At 47.7% G+C, this 27,267-nt stretch overlaps 1 protein-coding gene and 1 long non-coding RNA gene across 3 annotated transcripts in view; one reads left to right on the top strand and one right to left on the bottom strand.

Moving 5' to 3' along the window:
* The window catches only part of LOC147103392 (uncharacterized), a 59,526-nt gene extending 35,765 nt beyond the window's left edge, over window positions 1–23,761 (top strand). The window contains exon 3 of the long non-coding RNA XR_015072949.1: window positions 22,472–23,761. This is a non-coding gene — a long non-coding RNA (uncharacterized LOC147103392). The remainder of the gene's footprint in view (window positions 1–22,471) is intronic.
* Window positions 1–27,267, bottom strand: part of LOC147103388 (uncharacterized) — a 465,903-nt gene that overhangs the window by 5,752 nt on the left and 432,884 nt on the right. The window lies entirely within an intron of this gene.

Below are 27,267 nucleotides of genomic sequence, written 5' to 3'. Positions count from 1 at the left end.
AACGTCTCATCCAACAGTCAGCACCTCCAACAATGCAGCGCTCCCTCAGTACTGCACTGGAGTGTCAGCCTAGACACTGGAGGGGGTCCTGAACCCACAACTTTTAGTGACTCTAAAGGCAAGGACTGGCTACCAACTGAGCCACAGCTGACACTAAGCGAGTACAGGAAAGCCTGAAAGAATATAAAAAGAAAGGAACAAGATTTATTTTTTTAAAGATATCTGAGGCCATGTCCCTCCCCAATAAAATTTAGACTTTTGACAAAGTACTGGATGCATTTTCCAGTATTTTGGAATTTACAATGAACATGCATATTGTATTTTTATCCTCTTAAAAGGAAGGGACATTAGCTCAATTTTATTAAAAAATTACACTGTACAGTAATTGCCATTTTGGAATTAATAATTTTTCTTTATGTTTTAAAACTTCCTCCTAGTAGCAGTAGATGATTTATTACTGGGAGTTAAAAGGATTAATTCATTTTGTTTTTTAAAAAATTACTTTGTATCAGCTAAGGAATTTGAAGCATATCTTGTTACCCATGGGATCATCCCAGTTGATGTGCCTCAATGAATCCGAGACTCGACGTTAACAGAGCAAAGCAAGGCTTTTATTAACTCAGAAAGTAATACACATTGGAGAAGTGTCTCTCATCCAGAGATCTGCTGTACTGCTGTGAGACATGCTGGGGCTTGCTTAAGTAGGGGCCAGGTATGGGCGGAGCCCTACACACAATACAATACAGATAAGGAAATGAAACTGAAACTAAACTAAACACAGGGAATACAGTGCCTGATGAATGGCATATTTCATCACACCAGTCATGGCTTTAGGTGGTAAATTTAGAATTGTTCAAATGCTGCCACCATCAACAACTCCCCAAGCCCACCACCACCCGCCCCCACCCCACCCGCCCCGCACCAATCTCTCTCCCAGGCCCCCAACGCCATGACCACCACCAACCTCGCCAAACCACCCCTCCCAGCCTCTTCCTCCTTCCCCTCCTCCGAAGCACCGCCCCTATCTTTTCTTCCCTCCCTCTCCCCTTCTCCCAGGCTCCTCTCTTCTCCTGCCCTCCCCAAACAACCCTCTCAGTTTCTGCTCTTCCCCCAAAGTGATGCTCCCAGTTTCTGCCCACTCCCTCCTGGGCATTTGAGCCGCTGTACAGTGCCACGCTGAACTGCTGCCAGAAGGCTCGCAACAGTGGAGAGATTACCCTCCCGATTTATAGCTACTCCTCTGGTCTACATTTGGTGTCTTTGCACGGACGAGAGCAGGAACTCAGTGGGCTGGTGGGCGAGAATTGAAGAAATACACTGGTGTACTAATACATTGCGCTTTAGACTGAATATTTACACTGGTTTTTCACCAATACAACTTACAGAGGAATATTCACATGGAAGGCTTAAACATGATGCTGGATTTTAGACTAGTTGAGCATTTCCAGTGTTGACATGAATTTAGTTAATCGCAGTGAAGCCGCCAGACCGGTTCTAGTCAACTCGTCCTGTGAAGAGCTTTTTGTTGGTTCTGACGCATTGCACATAACAAAGACTCCACTATATTTCCGAGAAAAATGCATGAATCTTATTAACATTTGTTTAGGAAAATAGTCAAAAGTAACATTTGTAAAAATGAAATTAAAGCCAGCTGCAACAGATTCCGAATTGTTATGTAGCCATCTGTGTTTTTAAGGCACTGAGTGGAGGGGGAGGGGGGCAGAATAAATTCTGTTCCCGGCCTGTTTAAGGGACTGAGCCTCCAGCAGGTGGGTAATGGCGACCGTGCGCCACATGGACACGTGGCCTCCTCTACCCACCGCTGGCCCATGCTCCTCGGTGGCAAGCAATGGAGGCAGCCTTTATTGTGGGCACCTGCAGAAATACAGCATTGCAGTAAAAATCCTTAATAGTTAGCTTCTACGTTAAGTTACTTAATTTTACAACTTGCGGATTTTGGTGAAATTTACCGATAGTAAAATTTGCAGGAATTCAAGCCGCAGAATTATTATTTTCTCCCTAAGGACACGCAGGCCTACACACCTACACATACAGGGTGTCCTTGAAGTGTTTCCTCTGCCCACCTGGGGCTCTCTTGCTGTGCCGGTGCTCCGAGTACAGCGCTTGTTTTGGGAGTCTCGTATCGGGCATGCGGACAATGTGACCCGTCCATCGGAGCTGATTGAGCGTGGTCAGAGCTTCGATGCTGGGGATGTTGGCCTGAGCAAGAACACCTACACACACTCACAGACACACACACACCTACACACACATCTACACACACCTACAGACACACACATACACACCTACACACACTCACAGACACACACACACCTACAGACACACACATACACACCTACAGACACACACATACACACCTACACACACTCACAGACACACACACACCTACACACACTCACAGACACACACACACCTACAGACACACACATACACACCTACAGACACACACATACACACCTACACACACTCACAGACACACACACACCTACACACACTTACACACACCTACAGACACACACACACCTACACCTACACACACTCACAGACACACACACACCTACACACTCACACACACACACTCACACACACACACTCACACACACACACTCACAAACACTCACACACACACCTACACATACTCACACTCACACCTACACACACCTTCACACATACACTTCCAGCAGGCGTCGCTGGATGGTGACCAGTCTGAGTTTCCCCCTCTCTAACCATTGGGTTGCTGAGGACAATTGTAGCATCCTTAATAACTCAACACGGAGGGGGGCTCAAACCTGAGGCTTTACTGGTCTGTGTGGGGCACCTACTCACCACATTAACTAGCTGAGCCACCAGGGGAGCAGAGAGTTTTAAAAGTTACACAATTCCAGAGAAATATTGTCATTTCTTTTATCATTGGACGGCATGTTTGGATTCTAAATGATCTAGACAAAGTGACTACCCGAGCATCACACTGATTGTAGAGGTATTTTTTTCTGTTCTGTCGTGTGCAATTGTAATGATGATGGATCCATTTCTGAACCCACCTGATCCTAACAGCTGTGTGGGGTTGCATGTTTTGTAGCTCAGTTGCGTAGATTCATTTTAATACCTGCAGAAACAGTCTGTATCTCAACGCCGCAGTCGCTCCATCATGATGACTGAATGGAGCACAATTATACAGGCCACTATTCACCCTGGACAGCGTTGTTGACAGCAACAGGTACTTGTTCTTTGCGTAAATAAGCAGAGCTGGCTGCAGTAAATGATCTTTATATTTGCATTTAGCAGCCACTTCTGGTGCTTTCTGTATAGTTTTTTTCAGGTAAGAATAAATGACTTTGTTTAAAAATAAACAAGAAACAAAAGACAGACTTGCATTTCTATAGCGCCTTTCACAACCACTGGACATCCCAAAGCGCTTTACAGCCAATGAAGTACTTTTTGAAGTGTAATCACTGTTGTAATGTGGGAAACGCGGCAGCCAATTTGCGCACAGCAAGCTCCCACAAACAGCAATGTGATAATGACCAGATAATCTGTTTTAGTGATGTTGATTGAGGGATAAATATTGGCCCCAGGACACCGGGGAGAACTCCCCTGCTCTTCTTCGAAACAGTGCCGTGGGATCTTTTACGTCCAGCTGAGAGAGCAGACGGGGCCTCGGTTTAATGTCTCATCCAAAAGAATGGCACCTCCGACAGTGCAGCACTCCCTCAGCACAGCACTGGGAAGGCCAGCCTAGATTACTGTGCTCAAGTCTCTGGCATGGGACTCTGAACCCACCACCAAAATCAAAGCCCAATCCAAAATCAAATTTTGGAGTGCCGCAGCTATAGTTTTACTTATTAATCTTCGTTGACAATCGTAGGGGAAAATCGAGCAACACCAGATCCATAGTCCAGTGTCTGGAAGCTTAATATCCACTTCAGCAAAGCAATCAGTGTTGTTGATTCTGTGATGCAGTGTATAGATCTGTAATGCCCTATTCCCCCCTCCTGTCCAGAAGGCGATAAGTCTTGCTTCAACATGCTTTCACAGACATCAGCATCTCAATGGTGCCTCCCCTAAGAATCCCGTATTTATGTGTCAGGCTATTCCACCATGGTGATAGGATGGGTCTCGGTGCGCTCTGATATCTGGGAAATGTCCATACTGGCCAACAATCGGGAAAGGACATGACAGGACTGGACAGACTAGATGCAGGAAGGATGTTCCCGATGGTCGGGGAGTCCAGAACCAGGGGACACAGTCTAAGGATAAGAGGTAGGCCATTTAGGACAGAGATGAGGAGGAATTTCTTCACCCAGAGAGTGGTGAACCTGTGGAATTCTCTACCACAGAAGGCAGTAGAGGCCAATTCATTAAATATATTCAAGAAGGAGTTAGATATATTTCTTAAGGCTAAAGGGATCAAGGGGAATGGGGAGAAAGCAGGGACAGGGTACTGAATTTGGATGATCAGCCATGATCGCATTGAATGACGGAGCAGGCTCGAGGGGCCGAATGGCCTACTCCTGCTCCTATCTTCTATGTTTCTATGAAAGCCTCATGGGCAACTTTCCCCGCTAAGCTGCGTGGCCGCGCATCGGCGCAGCTGTCCGGAGGTCCCGCGTAGGCCGCTTACCGGCACTTTGGAACAGGAGATCTTGCGCACGCGCGAAATTTTGAATGAGCCGCGCAGCCCGTTAAAGGGACCCCACGCACCCAAAAAAAAAATGATGGGGAACGTTTCTCACCACCGGCCTGTATAGGCAACCCGAGCACCACCGAGGAGCTGCGAATAACCTGCACCCTCTGCCCCAGAGAGCATTTGAATATTTACTGCTTGCGCAAAAAGGTTGGTCGGCACATCCCCGGAGACAACACCAGCTCACCTACTTTACCGTGCAGCTGCTGACAGTGGTGCTGCTGTCAGTGGCGTTGCAGTACGGTAAATGGGGCGTGAAATTGTCTTCCCGCTTCCCCGCCGACCTGCTTGCTGCGAAATGAAGGTTTGGTGCTGGAGGTAAAACGGGAATATCTGAGATCTCACTTCTTGCTTCTGTCACTATCATTCTATTTTTTTTTAAACCCAGCAAATATTAATTTCCACACAGTATACGAAGCCTTTGTCACAGCAGACTTTTATCTCACAAATTATATTTTAAACCTCGGCTATGATGTAAATTTGTCGATTTTTTTTCTATTTCTGTCTGCCAGGGTTGATATGTAACAGGATATTGATCCGTATGTTTCAAACTATTCGTTTTACTTACCAGATCACAGACCACTTTTACAGATTGCCACTTCGTAAGTGTGTGTGACGTGATTAATTTGAGGTGGCCCGCACATGCTCAGTGTGCGTTAGATTGTCCACCATTGGTGGCCGTGCCTTCAGCTGCCGAGGCCCTAAGCTCTGGAATTCCCTCCCTAAACCTCTCCGCCTCTCCACCTCTCACTCCTCCTTTAAGATGCTCCTTAAAACCTACCTCTTTGGCCAAGCTTTTGGTCACCTGCCCTAATTTCTCCTTATATGGCTCGGTGTCAAATTTTATGACTCCTGTGAAGCGCCTTGGGATGTTTTACTAAGTTAAAGGCACCATATCAATACACGTTGTTCTTGTTGTTGTTGCATCCTATATTGTAATTTTTTAAGAAGGAGTATGTTTGCAGTTTGTGAATTGTGCAAAAACGATTCAGGTGGTGTTGGAGTGGGAGCAGAATCATCCTGGATCGCGCATGCCCACAGTCAGTATTATCAGATGTCAAAACGGCGACATTAGTCGTGGATTCGAGTCCCGCTCCAGGGACTCAGCCAGAGTGTCAGCCACTGGCTCAGTGGGCAGCGCTCTCTCTCTCGCCTCTGCGTCATAAGGCTGTGGCTTCAAGTCCCACAGAGACCTGAGCACCAACAATCCAAGCTGACACTCCCAGTGCAGTGCTGAGGGAGTGCTGCACTGTTGGAGGTGCCGTCGTTCAGATGAGACGTTAAACCGAGGCCCCGTCTGCTCTCTCAGGTGGACGTAAAAGATCCCATGGCATTATTTCGAAGAAGAGCAGGGGAGTTCTCCCCGGTGTCCTGGGCCAATATTTATCCCTCAATCAACATCACTAAAACAGATGACCTGGTCATTATCACATTGCTGTTTGTGGGAGCTTGCTGTGCGCAAATTGGCTGCCGTGTTTCCCACATTACAACAGTGACTACACTTAGAACATAAGAACATAAGAACATAAGAAATAGGAGCAGGAGTAGGCCAATCGGCCCCTCGAGCCGGCTCCACCATTCAATAAGATCATGGCTGATCTGATCCTAACCTCAAATCTTCTATCACTCTCCATCCCACCCGAACCCATGTGATCTCCCGGGAGAGGCGAAAAACCAGATAAAAAACCCAATGGCCAATTTGGGAGAAAAAATCTGGGAAATTCCTCTCCGACCCATCTAGGCGATCGAAACTCATCCAGGAGATCACTCTGTCCCTATATTTTCTACAGTACTTACCTTCTGTAAAGGCGATCTCCACCCCAGCCAGGAACAGGAATAAAACCATCTCCTGAAATCTAACACAGAATTAGAACACAAGAAGTAGGAGCAGAACCAGGCTACACGGCCCCTAGGCCTGCTCCACTACCCACAGGGCCATGACCATTCCGAACCTAGACTCATGTCCAATTTCCTGCCCGCTCCCCGTAACCCTTAATTCCCTTTACTTCTAGGAAACTATCTATTTCTGTTTTAAATTTATTTAATGATGTAGCTTCCACAGCTTTCTGGGGCAGCAAATTCCACAAACCTACCACCCTCTGAGTGAAGAAGTTTCTCCTCATCTCAGTTTTGAAAGAGCAGCCCCTTATTCTAAGATTATGCCCCCTAGTTCTAGTTTCACCCATCATTGGGAACATCCTCACCGCATCCACCCGATCAAGCCCCTTCACAATCTTATATGTTTCAATAAGATCGCCTCTCATTCTTCTGAACCCCAATGAGTAGAGTCCCAATCTACTCAACCTCTCCTCATATGACCACCCCCTCATCCCCGGGATTAACCGAGTGAACCTTCTTTGTACTGACTCAAGAGCAAGTATGTATTTTCTTAAGTATGGACACCAAAACTGTATGCAGTATTCCAGGTGCGGTCTCACCAATACCTTGTACAACTGCAGCAATACCTCCCTGTTTTTATATTCTATCCCCCTAGCAATAAAAGCCAACATTCCATTGGCCTTCTTTGGCCGAATCCGGCCTCGGGCGACTGTCTGTGTGGAGTTTGCACATTCTCCCCGTGTTTGCGTGGGTTTTCTCCGGGTGCTCCGGTTTCCTCCCACAGTCCAAAGATGTGCGGGTTAGGTTGATTGGCTATGATAAATTGACCCTTAGTGTTAGGGGGATTAAATACGTGGGGTTACGGGGATAGGGTGGGATAGGTGTTGGTGTAGGGGTTACGGGGATCGGGTGGGATATGTGTCGGTGCAGGCTCGATGGGCTGAAATGGCCTCTATCTGCACTGTGGGGTTTCTGTGATTTCTGTGATTTCTTGATCACTTGCTGCACCTGCATACTAACTTTTTGAGTTTCGTGCACCAGGACCCCCAGATCCCTTTGTACTACAGTACTTTCCAGTTTCTTGCCATTAAGATAATAACTTGCTCTATGATTTTTCCTGCCAAAGTGCATAACCTCACACTTTCCAGTATTGTATTCCATCTGCCAAATCTCTGCCCACTTACTTAACCTGTCGATGTCCCTTTGCAGGTTTTTTATGTCCTCCTCACTCACTACTTTCCCTCCCATCTTAGTATCATCTGCAAACTTTGATATGTTACACTCGGTCCCCTCCTCCAAATCGTTAATATAGATTGTAAAGAGTTGGGGACCCAGCACTGACCCCTGTGGAACACCACTAGTTACTGATTGCCAGTCTGAGAATGAACCATTTACTTCATTGGCTGTAAAGCGCTTTGGGACATCCAGTGGTCGTGAAAGGCGCTATATAAATGCAAATTCTTTCTTTGTGTCTAACAGTGCTGCTGAGATAGGGAACAGAGTGGAGGAGACGTGTAAACCCTTGTCCTATCTCCACGGTATGGGATGTTGGAGTGGCAGCACACAGTGCTACCTCGCTGATCTCTAGTGTGCTATTAAATTGAAATCTACTTAAATATTACACCAGATATGCCTCCTGATTAGTGTTAACATAACTGCAGGTGTCTACAGTGCTACTCATTTATTATCCAGTATGTGCACAATGGGGAATATTTAAGCTTAAAGAAACATGAAGTAAATTAACTTTGTTGTCTTAATGTGTGGGCAGGTAATTAGAACTGATTAGAACTGTTGTGTTATAATTCTTGTACTGAGTAAATATCAGGATCAGAAAGTGCCTTCTCCAGTGGCTTAGTGAATGAATATATTACCTTATGTGTTTTCAGTCCATAAGGGGGAGCTTCCGGTGGCCTGTCACTTTAATTCACCGCTCTACTTCCACTCTGACCTCACCGTCCGCGGCCTCTTGCATTGTTCCACTGAAGCTCAGCGTAAGCTCGAGGAACAGCACCTTATCTTTCGATTAGGCACTTTACAGCCTTCTGGACTCAACATCAAGTTCAACAATTTCAGATCATAACCTCGGCCCCTATATTATATATATTTTTCATCCACACTTTTTGTCTGTGTCTTTTTTTCTTCTCTCCCACAGGGCAGCTGTCTTTCACTCTGCCAGCACAATTCACACCCCATCTCGAGCCATCCTTTGTTTCTTAACCTGTCCCATTACCATCTCCTCTTGCCTTGAATATCCCTTAATGTCTCTTAAGCTCTCCTGCCTTCTATCCTAGCACAGAGCTTCCCTTTTGTTCTTTCATCCCCTCCCCCCCATTTCCCAGCTCCCACACTTGCTTAAAAATCTGTTCCATTTCCTACTTTTTTCCAGTTCTGACGAAAGGTCATCGACCTGAAACGCGAACTCTGTTTCTCTCTTCACAGATGCTGCCTGACCTGCTGAGCATCTCCAGCATTTTCTGTTTTTATTACCTTATGTGGTATTCAGCGATGTGGAACCAAAAGGCCCAGATTCAATTCTTGGTCTGCTCTGAGTTTGCTTATCTGAGTTGAGGCAGTTCCTGGAGCAGTAGAATTGCCTGTGGGATGGAGTGAGAGGATAAAAGCAGCAAGTCTGCATGCAGAAAAGTGGGCATATTTTGATTGGCACTTGTTGTCGGTCCCCTTCACAGTTGAATAGCCTGCCAACACTCGCTGTGCAGGATCACAAATGGCCACTTGAGCAAGTGGAAGCCTGTGGGATTGTTCTCCACTAACAGTCAGTGCTTTAGGGAGAAAACGGAGGGGGTGGGGGGTAAATGTGGAGGAGAGTGAACTGCTGATACTACAAAGGGTTGGTAACCTCGTTGTTTGTCCAGAAATGGAATGTGGAGAAATTAACCTTCTAAGTGTCAACTTGGCTCAATTGGCAGCACGTTGTCCTTTAAATCAGAAGGTTGTGAGCTCAAACTGCACTCCGGGATTTCAACAACCAAATCTAGCAATACTCCAGTGCAAGTGCTGCACTGCCGGAGATGCCATCCTTCAGGCCGATCTTAAACCGAGGCCCTGTCTGCCTGCGCTGGTGGTTCAGATGGATGTTAAACAGGCACCGTTCAAAGGACAGCAAGGCGTTCGTTCCGTGTGCTGACCATTATTCATTGTTCAACCAAAAAAAAACCTGATTAATTGGCCAATAATTTCAGCGCTGTTTGTGGGCTCTTACTGTGCAAAGTTGGTTGCTGCATTTGCCAACATAGCAAGAGTCATCACCATTCATTATACGCAAGCACTTTGGGATGATTCAAGAGCTGTGCGAAACATAAAATGCAGGTCTGGTTGTGTGTGAATTCGGTGCGATGTGAAGACTTGACAATGTGTTGGAAAATACATTGCTGCCTGGTGTGATCAGCTGGATCTCACCTCCTTCTAGCATTTCAAGCAATCAATAAACTTTCACATCTCCGTGGAATGGCAAGAATGGGAGTAACATGAGACTGAGTTCAACATATACTAAACAGAAATCATTAAATCTCAGTGAAATATTACCCCATGCTGTATTCACACGAAGCTCCTAAAGTGATCGGGGACCATGTTGGAGGTGTTTACAGTGTAGCTGAAATTAACTGTGTATTATCCAGAGCTCTCAAATCCACTTTTCAGTTGGAGAACGGATACTGGATGAAGAAATTATTGTTCTCAGCTCGATTCACACACTAGCAAAGTGTGTTGCAATGGTTTGACAGCTGAGCTCAGTGGGGGTAGGGGTGGGGTGGTTAGGTCCATCACCTATAAATGAGTTGTTCTCTATCTGGTTACAGCACATAGCAGTTTTTATTTGTTTTCAGCTTCTCCAGTCCTCTCCTGAAGGGGTCGCCTCTCACTGAGCTGTGGATCCGCAGACTCCAGAAGCCCCCTGGCCGCTCACTGAAGTCGGCCATTCTTCATGCCTTTACCCTAGTCAACGGGCTAGTTCGCTGTGGATACCATAACAGCCGAGCCCAACGCTTTTCTCACTCGCTTGCACACAAGGTGCGCAAATCCCAGCGGGACTCGGTAGTCAAGAACATAAGAAAGATCAGACAGGGAAAAGACCATGGCCCATCAATGCTCATCCTTCTATTCAGTGCTGGGGCCTCAGCTATTTACAATCTATATTCATGACTTAGGTGAAGGGACTAAATGCAATGTATCCAGGTTTGCTGACGATACAAAGCTAGGTGGGAAAGTAAATTTGCGAGGAGGACACAGTGGCCACGAATTTAATGGCGCTGATTAAGTGGGTTTGGAGGCGGGATCGCTGTCAAAATCACAAAGATTGACTGCGGGTAGGAAACCCACCGTCAACCCGCTTCCACGCGAGTCTCCCAGGTGTCGGGTCTGTCAGCGCAGAACTGACCTGACACCAAGCGGCGGGGGAGACAATTCTGGTACTTAAATGGCTTGTTAAGAGTCAATTTAAGAGTCTTTTGAGGCTTACTTCTAATTTTACCCTCTCCCCCACTGGTTACCCGCTGTTCGGGGAACAGGCCAGCTCAACCTGGCGTGTTTTGAGTCTGCTCTGATGTTTGTGCAGATGGTAAGTTTCAGAGCACAGAAAATGTTGGTTACTGCATTTTTAATACATAGAGATTTCTTTAGCTTACACGTTTTTAGATCCAACTGTATGTCCGGTGCCACCTCATTGGGAGAACCTCTCTCACCAGTGACAGATCGCTTCTGTCATCTTACCTGCAGCTGCCATCTATTCCAGCAACATCGGAGCCAATGAAACAATCAGACCTTGGTCCTCCGAATCCTTCCACGATCAGCCCCAACACCAACATCACCAACCTTCTCCGCCATCACCTGATGCTGCACTGGACACAGGGCATCAGCCCCTGACAACATTGCTGGCCGGGAGCCCAGCGATGGCATCACCATGGCCAGACTTTCTTCACTTGATGCTGTAAACCCTGGCTGCCACATGATGCGCCAGGTTGACACCACCCCACAACAGCACCGTGAAGCATCCCTTTAATGTCCAAGCCATTCCATGTACACACATCACTATAGCGGGGCGGGGTGGGGGGCTGAGTTATATGACTGAACAATCACTGGAACTCAGTAAGACACTTCTCAATGTGCACTCAGATCTGGCCAATAAAGGGGCACTTTATGATAAAGATATTACACTGTATGCCAACACATTACCAGAAACTTCACATGGACATTGGCTAAACCTCTCATGTGCCCACTCTTGTGTGTTGTTAGTTGGAATGCTTGCAGTAGGATGAGGGTGCGTTTGAGGGGTGGCTAGTGAGATGGGGAAGTGATAAAGTAGATAGAGGGGGTTGCGTGGAGGTTCATGGTAAGTTGGTGTCCTGGGGAGGTCTCCTCCACCCTTGGAAGGGAAGAGAACCTCCCTGCGTGCTGTGACTCCCTCCATATGGGCGGCACGGTGGCATAGTGGTTAGCACTGTTGCCTCACAGCGCCAGGGACCCGGGTTCAAATCCGGCCTCGGGCGACTGTCTGTGTGGAGTTTGCACATTCTCCCCGTGTTTGCGTGGGTTTCCTCCGGGTGCTCCGGTTTCCTCCCACAGTCCAAAGATGTGCGGGTTAGGTTGATTAGCTATGATAAATTGACCCTTAGTGTTAGGGGGATTAAATACGTGGGGTTACGGGGATAGGGTGGGATATGTGTTGGTGTAGGGGTTACAGGGATTGGGTGGGATATGTGTCGGTGCAGGCTCGATGGGCCGAAATGGCCTCTACCTGCACTGTGGGGTTTCTGTGATTCTGTGATATGCATATGGAGGGAGTCATTGGAGAGTCTGGGTGCATGAGTTCACCTTTGTGCAGTGGTTGTCAGTGTTTTGAGCACCTTACTGCCATCAAACACTGAAAAATCAACTGTCAAAATAAAATTGTGCACGGTCCCTTTAAGGAAACCGGCAGATGACATGTCATCAAATGATGTCATCAGACCCACTTCCTGTTAATTGGCCAGCCTGGCCTTTTAATCTATTTCATTTCCTGTACTTTTTCAGTCTTGACAAAGGGTTTGACCCGAAACGTTGACTTTATTTTCTCTCCACGGATGTTGCCTGGCCTGCTGAGTTTTTCCAGCATTTTCTGTTGTTATTAAATGTTGGTGTTCAGAGAGATTTAGGTGTCCTCATACAGGAAACACAGAAAGCTAGCGTGCAGGTACAGCAAGCAATAAGGAAGGCAAATGGCATGTTGGCCTTTATTGCAAAGGGGGTTGGAGTATAAGAGTGAGGAAGTCTTACTACAATTATACAGGGCTCTGGTGAGACCACACCTGGAGTACTGTGCACAGTTTTGATCTCCTTATCTGAGAAAGGATATACTTGCCTTGGAGGCAGTGCAACGAAGGTTCACTAGATTGATCCCTGAGATGAGAGGGCTGTCCTATGAGGAGAGATTGAGTAGATTGGGCCGATACTCTCTGGAGTTTAAAAGAATGAGAGGTGATCCCATTGAAACATACAAGATTCTGAAGGGGATTGACAGGGTAGATGCTGAGAGGTTGTTTCCCCCTGGCTGGAGAGTCTAGAACTAGGGGGCATAGTCTCAGGATAAGAGGTCGGCCATTTAAGACTGAGATGAGGAGGAATGTCTTCACTCAGGGGGTTGTGAATCTTTGGAATTCTCTACCCCAGAGGGCTGTGGAGGCTCAGTCGTTGAGTATATTCAAGGCTGAGAGAGATAGATTTTTGGACTCTAGGGGAATCAAGGGAAATGGGGCAGGAAAGTGGAGTTGAGGTCAAAGATCAGCCATGATCTTATTGAATAGCCAGATTACCCCGGTCCTTGTTGACCTACATTGGCTACTGGTCTCCCAATGCCACAAATTTTCATTCTTGGGTTTAAATCCCTTTATGGCCCTGCCCCTCCCTATCTCTGTACCTCCTCTAGCCCTACAACCCTCCCCCAAAAACCTCAATTTTTCTGACTCTAGCCTCTTGTACAACACCCCCCTCCCTTCACCCCCACAGTCGCCTAGTCCCCACGCCCTGGAATTCCCTCCCTAAACCCAGTGGCCCCTCCACCTTCCCGGTCCTGATTTAAGACCCTCCTTAAAACTGACCACCTTCACCCCTCCATTTTTGTCTGAATACGCCTCTGTGAAGTACCTTGGGACGATTCTGATGTTAAAGGCGCTATACAAATGCAAGTTGATGAGGTTCATACATGCGCACATTCAGTAGGGGGGTCACTGTATAGGGATCAGGAGTAGGAACCTTGGCTGATTATGCCTTGCCTAACCCAATTGCAGTAATTACATCGCCACTCTGGTTGAGATCAGACACTCCAGCACAGAGCAGACACACAGCACGGTGGCATAGTGGTTAGCACTGTTGCCTCACAGCGCCAGGGACCCGGGTTCGAATCTGGCCTCGGGCGACTGTCTGTGTGGAGTTTGCACATTCTCCCCGTGTTTGCGTGGGTTTCCTCCGGGTGCTCTGGTTTCCTCCCACAGTCCAAAGATGTGCGAGTTAGGTTGATTGGCTATGATAAATTGACCCTTAGTGTTAGGGGGATTAAATACATGGGGTTACGGGGATAGGGTGGGATATGTGTTGGTGTAGGGGTTACGGGGATCGGGTGGGATGTGTGTCGGTGCAGGCTCGATGGGCCGAAATGGCCTCTATCTGCACTGTGGGGTTTCTGTGATTCTGTGATTCTGTGACACTTGGAGCTTTCCTGGTCTGTATTGCTTGGCTATTTACTGAAATAACTCACTGAGCCATCAGAGATCAGCATTAAAGTAAACAAGAATGAGGAAATATATATTAATAGAGTTATAGAAAGCTTAGCAATGGGCCCCTAATACACAAAGGTATTAATGACATATCAAATTAGATTAGCCTCCAGCTTTAACAGCAGTACTGGGGCATGTGGTGCAGAAAGTAAGTTGTGAACCCGTTGCACCAAACACCTGCCTGTTTCCGTGCCAAAGCTGAACACATCACATCCACCCAAATGTGGGCAGTAGTATTTAAATGTGGCAGAAATGAATTGACATTTTATGTCACTTTTTAAAAATTCATTCACAGGATGTGGACGTCGCTGGCAAGGCCTGCATTTATTGCCCGTCCCTAATTGCCCTCGAGAAGGTGGTGGTGAGCTGCCATTTCAGAGGGCAGTTAAGAGTCAACCACATTGCTGTGGGTCTGGAGTCACATATAGGCCAGACCGGGTAAGGGCAGCAGATTTCCTTCCCTGAAGGACACTAGTGAACCAGATGGGTTCTTTATGGTCACCATTACGAATGCTAGCATTTTTTATTCCAGATTTATTTAATTAAATTTAAATTCCCCAGCTGCCATGGTGGAATTTGAATTCATGTCTCTGGATTAACCAGCCCAGTAACATAGCCACTATGCCACCATACCCCTGTCATTATTGCCACAGTAACATTGTGCCCGCATTGTGCCAGCAATCTGAGTTCCCTCCCTGATTGCCGTCCAAAAGCTAAGCTCTGCTGGAGAGTGCAGGAATGGACATTGGCTGAAGCCGGCTTTGGGGCTGACTATGATGAAAAGTTCACCAACACACAGGGGGCGAGTTCGCCAATGGGGGGCGCGTTGGAGGCGGGACTGCTGCTTGTCGGGTCGTTGTCCTGCCACCATCGACTTGTGGCCAACTCACGCTATTTTCCCTTGATTGACCTTGTTAAGCCCACCCAGCGGGCTAAGCAGGCCAATTAAGGGGAAGCTGGTTACAGAGAACGTCAGCGTATGACGCTTCATCTGTCAAAAATTTTTGACAGATGAATTCTCATCGTTTGACAGCTCTGTGAAGCTGCCAAACACTGACATTCTCTGTAGTTTGATGAGTCCTTGTATTCAAGACTCATCAAACCTCTTTCTTTTGCAGAAATTAGATGGTTGTTGCATCGGAGAATGCAGCAGCCATCTGTCATCTCTGCCGGTGAGATGCGAGACTCTCCGCATCCCCAACTGTTGAAGCCTGCAGGAAGAAACAAAGGTAAGTAAACATTTTCTAACACTTTACACTCACCTCACATACTCACCTCTCCACACTTGCACCCATCCCTTACCTTCGCAGCACACTTTTTCACCCCGCAGAACCCCGCAGACCCACTGCTCGCCTCGGTGACCCTGGCGGGGTTTCCCGACGTCGGGAAGCCCACACCTCTGCTGGAAAAATGGGGATAATCCTCTTAACTGCCTGTTAACAGGCAGTTAAGTGGCTGTAATCCCCTTCCCGCCTCCAGGAGACGGGACCCGGCGCGGGTCAGCCACCCGCCTCCTGGGAAGATGGTATGGAGAAGGGATGGGCACCCGCCCCCAGATTCTGCCATTTTCCCGGCAGTCCCACCTCCATACCCGCCTCCCCAGGGCTGGCAAGGTCGCGCCCACAATGTCTAGACTAACGTGAAGAATGGCCACAAAGGCAAGGCTGGTGGTGCCCATGAAACAATCGTTCAGTGTGAGTCAGAGCCTTCAGATATGAAGACGATAGGAAAAGAAAAGGAAGTTTCAGTACAATGAAAATGTTTTGCTCTGAGTCATCACTGTAATCTGCGGTGAGCAAAGAGAACCCACTGGAGTCAAGAAGGCGCCTCTTTAACTTTGTAGCCGCTCTGGAGTCAATCACGTGTCTGCTTGGTTCTGAAGTGTTTTCCTCTGGGTTGGCTATGCTTTCATTGCAAAGACTGGAGCTCTGGTGTCCATGGGGAGCAGTGTCAAAGAGATCAGCATAAGCTAGCACATCTGAACGGCTCCCACGGAGGAGAAGAGCTTGCCCCTGGAGGAAATGGAAATTTGAGCTGGAGCCAAGAATGACTCCATATCTCCAGTCTGCCTACCCAAGTGTACCTCCCGTTAAAAACAAAACACATTTCTGATAGTCACTGTGGTTTTCACCTACTGAGAGATGAGTGGAGCTTGTCTATAAACAGCACAGGAATCCACGGGCGTGTAAAGGCAGCTGCGGATAGGCAAGGTATGGAAAAAAACGATTGCAGACAGGTGCTTAATAATTGATCAAGGCAAAGTGCTAGCCTATCCTCTTGAGATCTGTAATAGGAATTTTGTACAATAATCAAAAGTGCAGCACAAGATGACCATTTATTAGGCCGTGTGATGGGCTAAAGGTACGTCGCTGAGCCAATAAAGATCAGTCAGGTCTGATCCCAGCCTGTGCAGCTGGGACAGTAGTAGAAGCACTACCAACTGGCCAATATTCCCCTGTTTGAAGGTGCACATAGGTGGATGCTGGGTGAGGACGGGATCACGTTTGGCTGTGACATCCTTCACAAGGGAATAGCCGGCGACCACTCGCTACCAGGTGTCAGCCAGTGGCTCAGTGGGCAGCACCCTCGCCTCTGAGTCAGAAGGTTGTGGGTTCACAGTTCCACACCAGGACTTGAGTGCAAAAATCTAGGCTGCAGTGCTGAGGGAGTGCTGCACTGTCGGAGGTGCCGTCTTTCGGATGAGATGCTAAACTGAGACCCTGTCTGCTCTCTCAGGTGGACGTAAAAGATCCCACGGCACTATTTCAAAGAAGAGCAGGGGAGTTCTCCCCGGTGTCCTGGGGCCAATATTTATCCCTCAATCAACATCACTAAAGCAATTATCTGGTCATTATCACATTGCTGTTTGTGGGAGCTTGCTGTGTGCAAATTGGCTGCCGCATTTCCTACATTATAACAGTGACTACACTTCAAAAAGTACTTAATTGGCTGTAAAGTGCTTTGGGACGTTCGGTGGCTGTGAAAGGTGCTATATAAATGCAAGTCTTTCTTTCAAGTGTGGATAACAGCCATGTACTGTATCGCAGTGGGGGAATCAATAAGGGGAAGGAAGAGGAGAACATTGGGAATAGTTTGCTTTTACAAGAAGCTTTTCATTTGTAAAATGTTTTGCATGATGCTCCACCGACTTTGTAAACAGAGCTATGGTGATGTCATCGTGTCACTGTACCTCTGTTGGTCGATTGAGGCTCCTCCAACAGCAGGAATGGTGGAGCGTTCTGACTGCTGTGCAAAACACACCAGTTATTCGCTAGCTGCCCCTTCTCCGATCCAGCAAGCACTGAGACCCACCTGCTGTGGGCACTAGTACGTTTGGGCTTCTGCCAAGCAGAGATCCCAGATAATGAGGCTGGGAAGCACGGTGATGTCACTCGTACCTCATTATCTGTGCAATTACAGGCTCGAGCCTGCTCCAGCTGCAAGCACACCTTCCCCTCTGCCCCTGGAAACCCCCCGTATGTACGCATGAAAGAAAGAATTTGCCTTTCACATCCTCAGCACATCCCAAAGTGCTTCATAGCCAATTCCGTACTTTTGAACGGAGCCCTTGTAACGTAGGGAAATTGGTGACCAATGTTTGCACAGCACAGTTTCCACAAACAGCAATGAGATAAATGACTTGATCATTTGCATTTGGTGATGTTGGTTGAGGGAGTTATGTTGGTCAGGACGGGCTGGGAGAATTCCCCAGCTCACTAATAGTGCCACGGGATCTTTTACATCCACCTGAGAGGGCAGGCGGGGCTTGGGTTTAACGTCTCAGGTAAAGACGGCGCCTCCGACAGTGCCGCACTCCCTCAGTACTGCACTGAAGTGCCAGCCTAGATGACGCGCTCATTTGTAAAATGTTTTGCATGACGCTCCACCGACTTTGTAAACAGAGCTATGGTGATGTCATCGTGTCACTGTACCTCTGTTGGTCGACTGAGGCTCCTCCAACAGCAGGAATGGTGGAGCGTTCTGACTGCTGTGCAAAACACACCAGTTATTCGCTAGCTGCTCCTTCTCTGATCCAGCAAGCACTGAGACCCACCTGCTCATCTTTGACTCAGAGGTGAAAGGGCGACCACTGAGCCAAGGCTGGCATTAGATACCTAGCATTATGGGGCTCCTCCCCTTTTGACCCAGGAAATAGGTGTGCTCCATGTGCAGAGCACAAGAAAAGCAGCCTCAATATACAAACATCAAAATACAATTGTCTACCCCAACAGTTTGTTGCCGCAAGCAGATATAACATGTACCACGGCACAAGCTTCCCTTGACAGCCAACATAGTGGCATTAAAACTCAACTTTAGTACAAACTGTTTCAAGAACTGTGCGTGCCCAAGAATTGTGCAAGGCAACAGGATTGTCCCCTTAATTTATTTGAAGGGGCTCCCCAATCAATGTTCCCTGTAAGCGGAGCTTTGTCTTGCGGGCCTGTTACTTTCAATGTGCTTTAAATTTCTGCGCGTGTGCGGTTTTTCCGATGTCACAGCTTGTGAGCGGCCCGCGCGCGGGACCTTGCAGATTAATGCGTGGCCGCACACCCGCGCAGCTTAGAGGGAGCATTGCCCCATATTACTCGGGAGGGGGGGGGGGTGTGAAATTCACCCTTTGTGAGCCCAACAGACCAGGAACATCTCAGGTTCAATTTCTGGCCTGTGCTCAGTTAGCCAATCAGCGTCAGGGCTCACGTGTGAATAACGTCCACGCACTGCGTCGCAGCAAGGCAATCAGTGGCCCGGAATTTGCGGTCAGTGGCGAAGCAAAGGTGCTTGCCGCCAGCCCCGGACTCAGCTAGCTGCCCACAAAGATCTCGTCATCTCCGTGGCGAGAGGTTCGGCTTTTCCGACATGCAGCTGGAATCAGCGTAGTTTAGTGGGAATCCCCTAGCGCGAGCTGCTGTGACATCAACGAGCTGTCTAAGCAACCAATCACAATGCAGAATTTGCACGGACAGGGAACCAGGATATAGAGAGCACTAATAATCAGTCACTTTTAAAAAATTTGCAGAGAGCGAAATAAAGATTGCGACATACACATTGGGTTAAGGTTGAAGCTGAAATATGAAAAAACTTTAAAAAACAATTTTTAAATTAATTTTAAAATCTAATAATTTTAACTTAATGGAGAAATTTGACAGTCCACCAATATAAAATTCATTTTTCAGGGCCAGAATGGTTGTTTATCAGTAGGTATTACACAGATCGCCGTTAAAAACCCAGTTACACCTCATTTGAATGGGTCTAACTTTTCTAACAGAGATATTTGTTCGGAAAAGGGGAAGGTCTCATCAGATCAGTGATAGATAGGGTAGATAAAAAGGAACTTTTCCCCTTAGTAGGGGGGTCAATAACCAGGGGGCATAGTTTCAAGGTAAGGGGCAGGAGGTTTAGAGGGGATTTGAGGAAAAGCTCTTTCACCCAGAGGGTGGTTGGAATCTGGAACTCAATGCCTGAAAGGGTGGTAGACGCAGGAACCCTCACAACATTCAAGAAGCATTTAGATGAACACTTGAAACGCCATTGCATACAAGGCTACGGACCAAGTCCTGGAAAATGGGATTAGAATAGACAGAGCTTGATGGCCGTGCAGACACAATGGGTTGAAGGGCCTCTTTCTGTGCTGTATAACTCTATAACTCTATGATTTCACTGACTGGTGGCTCGAGGGGAAGGAGGGAGGCAGCCACAGCACAGCCAGTGGGTAGCGCTCTCGCCTCTGAGTCAGGAGGTTGTGGGTTCAAGTCCCACTCCAGAGACTTGTGCGCAACAATCTAGGCTGACACTCCAGTGCAGTGCTGAGGGAGTGCCGCACTGTCGGAGGTGCCGTCTTTCGGATGAGACGTTAAACCGAGGCCCCGTCTGCTCTCTCAGGTGGATGTAAAAGATCCCGTGGCACTATTTCGAAGAAGAGCAGGGGAGTTACCCCCGGTGTCCTGGGGCCAGTATCTATCCCTCAATCAACATCACTAAAGCAGATTATCTGGTCATTAACACATTGCTGTTTGTGGGATCTTGCTGTGCGCAAATTGGCTGTCGCGTTTCCTAGGTTACAACAGTGACTACACTTCAAAAAGTACTTCATTGGCTGTAAAGCGCTTTGGGACATCCGGCGGTTGTGAAAGGCGCTATAGAAATGCAAGTCTTTCTTTCTTTAATGAGAGAATCATGTTTTGAAGGGTGATTAAATGCTCAGGATTGGGTGTTGGCACTGGACCGGGTAGTTTTTCAGGTCGGCTCATTTTTCTGGAACAGGCTAGTCTAGCAGCTCAGCAGAGTGTCTGCCAGACAGACCCTGGAGGTGAGTTTGTGCTGCGACAGACATTATCCGCTGCAGCCGGTCCTTTTTGCATTGTGAGTGTTTTTAGTTCGAACAGATGCGATTGGTAATGTCACGGGGGTCACCATGTCACTGAATACGTCCTTGTCAAGACTCGTGTTGGCAGCCTGGTATGTTTTCCAACACAAAATTGGACAACAAAGCCTCTTTAAGAGGCACATACTAAAGTGTCTTGTGGGGGTGGGGCAGACAGGAAGCTGTACAGCCATCACAGGAATGCATAGGTAGATGGACATGTGCTCTCTGATCCCCAGTGACTAAGAAACTGATTCAGCTCCAAAAATACCAACATTTTAGTAAACCAAATCAGAGGTAAAGTCAGGGGATTTGTTAATAGTGGATAGTTGTCTTGGCAATATCACCCTCGGCATTAAGGGAGTCAAGTTAGTGATATCTGATATTGTTGCGTTGAAGTAGGGCTCATGTTCAGAGTTCGTGCTGTTGCTTGGGAGTCTTGTCTGCCAGTTATACACATCAGGAAATCACGATTCCTCGGGACGTGCAGCCAGTGTGCGAGGCTATCCAACGGCAGCACGGGACCCAAGTGTATCAGCCAACAGTCAGACGTCACGAACAATCCCGCAACAACAACAACAACTTGTATTTATATAGCGCCTTTAACATAGTAAAACGTCCCAAGGCGCTGCACAGGAGTATTTTAAGACAACAAAATTTGACACTGAGCCAAATAAGGAGAAATTAGGGCAGATGACCAAAAGCTTGGTCAAGGAGGTGGGTTTTAAGGAGTGTCTTAAAGGAGGAAAGAGAGGTAGCGAGACGGAAAGGTTTAGGCAGGGAATTCCTGAGCTTAGGGCCTCGGCAACAGAAGGCACGGCCGCCAACGGTTGAGCGATTATAATCAGGGATGCTCAAGAGGCCAGAATTAGAGGAGCACAGATATCTCGGTGGGGTGGGGGGGGGGGTTTGTGGGGGCTGGAGGAGATTACAGAGATAGGGAGGGGCGAGGCCATGGAGGGATTTGAAAACAAGAGATGAGAGTTTTGAAATCGAGGCGCTGCTTAACCAGGAGCCAATGTAGTTCAGCGAGCACAGGGGGTGATGGGCAAACAGGACTTGGGGAGAGTTAGGACACGGGCAGCCGAGTTTTGGATACTGAGTTCCCAATACTGGGCATATGTTATACACCATGACCCATGCTAAATCTGTCCTTGTATACCATGTTTGTACAACTTTGAACAATAATCTATGTATTGTCAAAGAACACACAGTACTTCCGTTTAATTGGACATTCATTTAGTAAAGCTGCCATTTTGTGTCTGATGCTGGGGAAATGGCCTTCATATGTATGGTATTTTGCCCTCCTTTGTTTAGCTATTTAATTATTGTTTCAGAGAAATAATAACAGTAGAAGTTGAATTCTCTTCTCGCAGCCCACATTTCCTCCACTTCTCTCCACTAATTCACGCTGGGGTTCTGTTCCGGACGTGCAGTGTGGAAGTGGCCACTCCACACCTGTGGGCCCAGACCATGAGGGGGTCAAAAACTAACATTGCACCCGATCCCATCAGCTTCCCCGATGCCGGGTTGGGTTAAATTGCTCCCCCCCCCGAGTGTCAGCCTATTGTGCGACCAGAGAAGGCATCAGAGCTGAACCCTGTCCTCACCAAGCATTCACACACGTGCACTATCCTGCAGGGGTCAATGTACAATGTCCAGAAGCATGAATCTGAGGTGATTGCGTACATCCTTCCCCAGTCCAGCGGCCCATGCAGTCCCCAGCTGAAATCGGCTAACTCAGCATAGGGCAGGAATTGAACATGGTATCTTTCTGACCTATTTGTCTCAATTCTTCGACAGCATCTCCCCAAACCCGTGACCTCTTCCACCTAGAAGGACAAGGGCAGCAGGCGCATGGGAACACCACCACCTCCAAGTTCCCCTCCAAGTCACACACCATCCCGACTTGGAAATATATCAGCCGATCCTTCATCGTCGCTGGGTCAAAATCCTGGAACTCCCTCCCTAACAGCACTGTGGGAGTAGCTTCACCACACGGACTGCAGCGGTTCAAGAAAGCGGCTCACCGCCACCTTCTCAAGAGCAACTAGGAACGGGCAATAAATGCTGGGCTTGCTAGCGATGCCCACATCCCAGGAACGAAAAAGAAATTCCACGCCGAGCAATGCATAGAAAGAAAGCAAGACTTGCATTTCTATAGCGACTTTCACAACCTCAGGATGTCCAAAAGCGCTTTACAGCCAATAAAGTGTGTTTGAAGTGTTCCAATGTTCCCGTTAATTTTTGTTGGGTGCGTGGCCCCTTTAAGGGGCTGTGCGACCCATTCGAAAGACCGCGCGTGCGCAGTTTTTCCCGTTGAAAAGGCGGCAAGCCGGCTGCGCGGGAGGTCCAGAACGCTGTGAGGCCGCGTGCGGCTGCACAGCTTAAAAGGAACATTGGTGGTCGCTGTCCTAACGTAGTGAACGCAGCAGCCAATTTACGCTCAGCAAGATCCCCACTGAGACACCAGCAAGGCTGACGTTGAACTTTTGCATCTCAGTAAAAGTCGGGTTTTAATAAAACTGTCGGTATTTTTAGTTGTGAAAAGTATTTGTAACAAGTTTTTATCTGACTTGCATTCATGAAGTAAAAAAAAAAAATTTTGCCAGGAAATAATTACGCTTTTCATTGCTGATGTGAAAAGATGCTGCAAATATATTCATTTCACACACGGAGGGAGCGCTGTGGTGTCAATGCTGCTCTCGGAGAAGGCACCACCTGTTCTGGGTTGTGGTTTAACTGTTCATGGGTTCAGGGTCCATTATTGTTTGTCTCCTGTTGCACCAGTAGATTGCAGGCTGATTATTTACAAAATACAACATTACTGACTGACGAATATCAGGGAGGGAGATCGAGGCTGTAATAAGCCATTCAGAATGTAACTGTACACCACGTTCTCACTGAGCCCATTGGAGCACTGCATTGTCAATACTAACCAGATGTAATGCAAAAATCTCATAAGGAAGTGGAATTAAAAAAATATAGTCTTGGCTTCAGAGTGCTTTCACACCAGTGCTGTGTAACTGCAGTGATGTTCTTATGAGCAGAGTTCCTCAAGTATAAGTGATATGTATGAAATAAAACTGGTGGGAGCTCTTTGAAGTGCTTACTCTGTTTATTCAATCCTCACCCATTGCCCACACACACGCACACTCCCAGCAGGAGGTTATTAGGTAGTGATTAAGAGGAGGAAGCCTTGATCGCTTGCCAGTGATCCCCGCTGAGAATGCACATGCATGCCCCAGACAAAACGGATTGCGGATTGTACCTGTACTGTTCAGATGGGCACATGTCAGCCAGTGTCCTTCCCACTGGGCAAACTTCCTTCCGTTCCCATCGCTCCTTTGGCATTGGCTCATGCTGGGGTGCTGAGTGCCCTCTGTACCTTGTCCATTAACCAAGTGTCCATTGTTAATGTGCACACGTCAATAGTGACTGTGCTATTTCACTTTGGAAGGTATTACAAATGGGCCCACTCCTGACCTCACCTGATATCCACACATGCACATTTCTTGTCAAGGTTGTTGGATAGTGACCAGGACAGGAATCCTGGTCAATCTTTCCTCCCCACCCCAGGGGCACTGTGCCCAACTGTAACTCCTTCTCCTCCCACCCACTCCCCCCCACCCCGCCCCGCCACCACCCCAGTTCCCCATCAGACACTCTAGCTCGCCATGGGACTGCCCTACTTCATAGGGCTTACCCACTTGACAAATTTGCTCAGCCAACACAGGGCTACTGAATCACATGCTTGTTGTTGAAAGCTGATGCAGACCTGTCACTGATTCTTGGGTGCGGGGTGCGGGGGAGGGTGGGAGGAGGTCGGACATTAGAGCAGAGCGGGAACAAGAGGTCAGAGCTGGAGGGAGGGAGGGAGGCCGTCACGGAGGTGGGGTGGGGGTGTGGGCGGGGTGGGGAGAGAGTGGCCACGATCGACAGACGCTCCTTCCGGCCCACAAGGAGAGCCGTGAAAGGCTTCTTGAGCCGGCAGCACCTGCCCCCATTGGCTGCCGGGTTTCCCGACCCCTGGGAAACCTACTGTTGAATTTTAATCAGGTTCCCAATTGCACTATGGGAGCCTGATTTAAATATGTTAATGAGGACACTCACGTGACATGAAACCCGCCACCACAGAAATGGTGGGTTGGGGACACCTTCCTCATTTAACATTTTTTATCCCACTCCCGGGGGTTAATATCGAGGCCAAACTGTCTTTCTTTTTTTTTATTCATTGATGGGATGTGGGCGTCGCTGGCTGGCTAGGCCTGCATTTAGTGCCCATCCCTAATTGCCCTTGAGAAGATGGTGGTGAGCTGCCTTCTTGAACCGCTGCAGTCCATATGGTGTAGGTACACCCACAATGCTGTTAGGAAGGGAGTTCCAGGATTTTGGCCCAGCGACAGTGAAGGAACAGCGATACAGGTCCAAGTCAGGATGGTGTGTGGCTTGGAGGGGAACTTGTAGGCGATGTTCCCATGCGTCTGCTGCCCTTGTCCTTCTAAGTGGTAGAGGTCGTGGGTTTGGAAGGTGCTGTTGAAGGAGCTTTGGCGAGTTGCTGCAGTGCATCTTGTAGATGGTACACACTGCAGCCACAGTGCGCCGGTGGTGGAAGGAGTGAATGTTGAAGGTGGATGGAGTGCCAATCAAGCGGGCTGCTTTATCCTGAATGGTGTCGAGCTTCTTGTGTTGTTGGAGCTGCACTCATCCAGGCAAGTGGAGAGTATTCCATAACACTCCTGACTTGTGCCTTGTAGATGGTGGAAAGGCTTTGGGGAGTCAGGAGGTGAGACACTCGCCACAGAATTCCCAGCCTCTGGCCTGCTCTTGTAGCCACAGTATTTATATGGCTGGTCCAGTTCAGTTTCTGATCAATGGTAACCCCCAGGATGTTGATGTTGATCAAACTGATTGTGTTTCAAATGGGATAAACAAAATACTTTCAACAAATTGTAAAAACAAAATGTATCTTTGTGCTCTTGTGGATTTAAGGAGCCAGAAACAAGACTAGGCCCCTCCATCAATTTGCCATTGACAACAGGCTAAAGCTGTTGGCAAAGTAAACCAGCTGTATGTCAGCTGTGGCTCTGAGGGTAGCACCTTTGCCTTCTGAGTCAGAAAGTCGTGGGTTCAAGTTCCACTCCATAGATTTGAGCACAAAAATCTAGGCTGACACTCCAGTGCAGTGCTGAGGGAGTGCTGCACTGTCAGAGGTCCCGTCTTTTGGATGAGACGTTAAACCGAGGCCCCGTCTGCCCTCTCAGGTGGACAGAAAAGATCCCGTGGCACTATTTCGAAGAAGAGCAGGGGAGTTCTCCCCGGTGTCCTGGTCAATATTTATCCCTCAATCAACATAACAAAAAAACAGATTATCTGGTCATTATCACATTGCTGTTTGTGGGAGCTTGCTGTGCGCAGATTGGTTGCTGTGTTTCCTACATTACAACAGTGACTCCACTTCAAAAAGTACTTCATTGGCTGTAAAACGCTTTGGGACGTCCGGTGGTAGTGAAAGGCGCTATAGAAATGCAAGTCTTTCTTTCTTTGGCTACAGAGGATTGAGTGGCTGAACCATCTGCACATAGAGTGCAGCAACGTGATTTCACTCCTGCTGGCTTGCACGCACCTTTACCAACCATTGGGTAAAGTAGTGGCTGTTGGCAAAAAGTCACAACCAACGTCTTTGAAAGAACTGTGGAGCAGAGGTGCGTGCATGCACAGTTTAACCGTGGACCTGGTGCTGCAGGAACCACCCAGAAAGTAAACAAGGCATGGGAGTTCCTGAAAACACGGCGGAACCAGTGAAAAGAAAAACAATAATACAAAAAGAAAATACTGCAGATGCTGGAAATCTGAAATAAAAACAGAAAATGCTGGAGATACTCAGCAGGTCAGGCAGCATCTGTGAAGAGAGAAACAGAGTTAACGTTTCAGGTCGATGACCTTTCGTCAGACGAAAGGTCATCGACCTGAAACGTTAACTCTGTTTCTCTCTTCACAGATGCTGCCTGTCCTGCTGAGTATCTCCAGCATTTTCTGTTTTTAATAAAAGAAAAATACTGTAGAGATGCAGAAAATCTGAAACAAAAGCAGAATAATGCTGGAAACACTCAGCCGGCCAGTCAGCATATCTGGAGAGAACAGGGGAGTCAATGTTGTGGGGACGCACCCGACTTTAGAACGCTGCAGAGCCATTTCCGCGACCCACTTTTAACATATAAATTTGAATCTCAAAACAATAACATTTCTACTCCGATAGCAAAATACTGCGGATGCTGGAAATCCGAAATAGCAACAGAAAATGCTGGGAAAAATCAGCAGGTCAGGCAACATCCGTGGAGAGAGAAACAGAGTTAACGTTTCAGGTCGATGACCCTTCGTCAGGACTGAGAAAAAAGCAGGAAATGAAACAGATTAAGAAGCAAGTTTGGGGGCTGGGAAATGGGGGAGGGGATGAAAGAACAAAAGGGAAGGTCAGTGATAGGATAGAAAGCAGGAGAGATTGAGAGACATTGAGAGACATTAAGAGATATTGAAGGCGAGAGGAGGTGGTAATGGGACAGGTAAAGGAACAAAGGATGGCTCAAGATGTAGTGTGA

The sequence above is a fragment of the Somniosus microcephalus genome, chromosome 20 (assembly GCF_052327205.1).
Source record: "Somniosus microcephalus isolate GS21.2 chromosome 20, FLI_Smic_1.0, whole genome shotgun sequence".
In the NCBI taxonomy this organism is placed as follows: domain Eukaryota; kingdom Metazoa; phylum Chordata; class Chondrichthyes; order Squaliformes; family Somniosidae; genus Somniosus; species Somniosus microcephalus.
Note: the sequence above shows the minus strand (reverse complement) of the source record. Positions and strands in the feature narration are given on the sequence as shown.